A 2,500-nucleotide genomic window follows, 5' to 3' on the forward strand; every position below is an offset into this window, starting at 1 on the left:
ATATATATATATATATATATATATATATATATATATATATATATATATATATGTGTGTGTGTGTGTGTGTGTGTGTGTGTGTGTGTGTGTGTGTGTGTGTGTGTGTGTGTGTGTGTGTGTGTGTGTGTGTTTGTGTATGTGTGTGTATTATTTTCTCCCTTGATAAAAAAGTCAGATCTCTACAACGAAGCAATAAGAAAAACCTGCCCGATATTCTGAGTCCCCAATCTTTATATTTTCCAGGTAAACACAGTTGTATAGAGAGCCTTCACAAGGGTGGCTTAATTTCCTTTGTGGCCCGGGCAGAATGCGTCATTTGGGAACCCCCTATTCCCCCCTTCCCCTTCCCCCTCCTCCTTCTCCCAACCCCCTAACCCCCTACGACTTCCCCTCCACCCATACCCATTGGAACCCCCTCCCCCATCGCAGCTTTGAGAATAATCAGGTTTATCAACAACAACATCGAAAGGCAAACACTACCGAGACACGTATCTTCTGTGAGGAGAACGACACGTCTTGAGATGCTACGAGAGTGGGCGGAGGAGGTCTTATGGGCGTGTGAGGGTGTGCGGGCGTGAGGGCGGGGATGGGGAGAGGAGGGAGAGGAGGGAAGGTGAGGGAAGAAGTGGGGAGGGAAGGGGAGGTGAAGGGAGGGGTGGGAAGGGCGGGGAGGGGAGAGAAGGTGCGGAGTGAAAATGGTTCTGTGTGAAAAGGGAGAAGGAATAGGGAGGAGGAAGGAAGGAAGATGAAGAAAGGAGACAAGGGGAGAGGAAGAGGAAGATGAGAGAAAAAGAAAGATGAAGGAGGGGAGAGGGAGGAGGAGATGGAAGGGGGAGGGAGAAGGGGCAAAGGGGAGGGGAAGGGAGGGAAGAGGAAGCAGGGAGGACTCATCAGCACCGTCAGGGAAAAAGTAAACACTTCGCGCCATGGATCTCCGGACGGGAAGAGGACGTTACCTCTCAAAATATATACCGGGAGTGAAAGGCTACTGGGGAGGGGGAGGGGGCACACGTAGGGGATGGGGTAGGGGGTAAAGGGAGGGGTGGGGTGGTGGGTAGGGGTTAGAGGTAGGGGATGGGGTAGGGGTTTGCGGGGAGGGTGGTGTAGGGGGCCGGGTAGTGGGTAAGAGATGGGTTAGGGGTTAGGGGACTGTGACTGAAAGGGGGTGGGGGAGGGAGGGATGGGGGGGCTTCACTGAATAAGGGGTTAGGAAAAGGGTTCCTGGTGGGGGAGGAGTTATTAGTGGGGGATGGGGATGGGGAGGTGGGGATGGGAGGTGCGGATGTTAAGGTAGATGGGCTAATAAAAAGGAGAGAAAATACGAAAGAACAAAATGACCAATGATAAAAAAAAATATATATATATATAGTATATATATATATATATATATATATATATATATATATATATATATATATATATATATATATTCTTTTATTGCCTTCCATGTTTAAGAAGGGAAGGAATACAAAGAGACGAAGAAAAAGAGAGACAAGCAAAAGATAGAGAAGACAAAAAAAAAAAAAAGGAATCGCTTAACAAATAAAAGAAAAAAAAAACTAAACCTGCTGAATTGGGTAATTCTTGGATATTTTACTGCTAATAAAAGATACACATATGAATAAAAGAAGCAATTACACGAAAGAATAATCATATGGAATATGATTACGATCATGATAAAACAATTATCATAAAATCATTCATCGATATCTACAATACACTTTATTAATTCGTTGAACATATTAATATTGATAATAGGTATGGTGATCATAATGATAATAATGATCATAATACTAGTAATAATTGTATTAATAATGATATTGACATGATATTCATATAAATAACAATAACAATTATTGTGATGATGATAATGATAATAATGATAATTAGTGATGTTAATAATAATAATTAATAATGATAATAATGAAAGATAATAAATAATAAGAATAATAAAATAAAAATAGATAATAAATAATAATAATAAGAATAAGAATGAGAATAAGAATAATAGATAATAAATAATAATAATAAATAATAATAATAATTAATAATAATAATATAATAATAATAATAATATAATAATAATATATATATAAATAATAATAATAATAATAATAATAATAATAATAATAATAATAATAATAATTTTTATTAATAATTATTATTATTATTATTATTATTTGTAATTATAATAATAATGATAATAATGACAATCATAGTATAAATTGTAATGATAATAATAACATTACTACTAGTACTACTAAACAATAATAATAATAATAATAATAATAATAATAATAATAATAATAATAATAATAATAATAATAACAATAACGTCATTCAGGCAAGAAGACCAGATGTTATAGTAATTCATAAGGAAAAGAAAGAGGCTCTAATAGTTGATATTGCCGTACCTGCAGATACGAGGATTGCAGAAAAAGAGTTAGAGAAGGTAGAAAAGTACCAAGATCTGAAAAGGGAAATAAAAGGGTTATGGGAA

This window comes from Penaeus monodon, chromosome 9, assembly GCF_015228065.2.
Source record: "Penaeus monodon isolate SGIC_2016 chromosome 9, NSTDA_Pmon_1, whole genome shotgun sequence".
Classification (NCBI taxonomy): Eukaryota; Metazoa; Arthropoda; class Malacostraca; order Decapoda; family Penaeidae; genus Penaeus; species Penaeus monodon.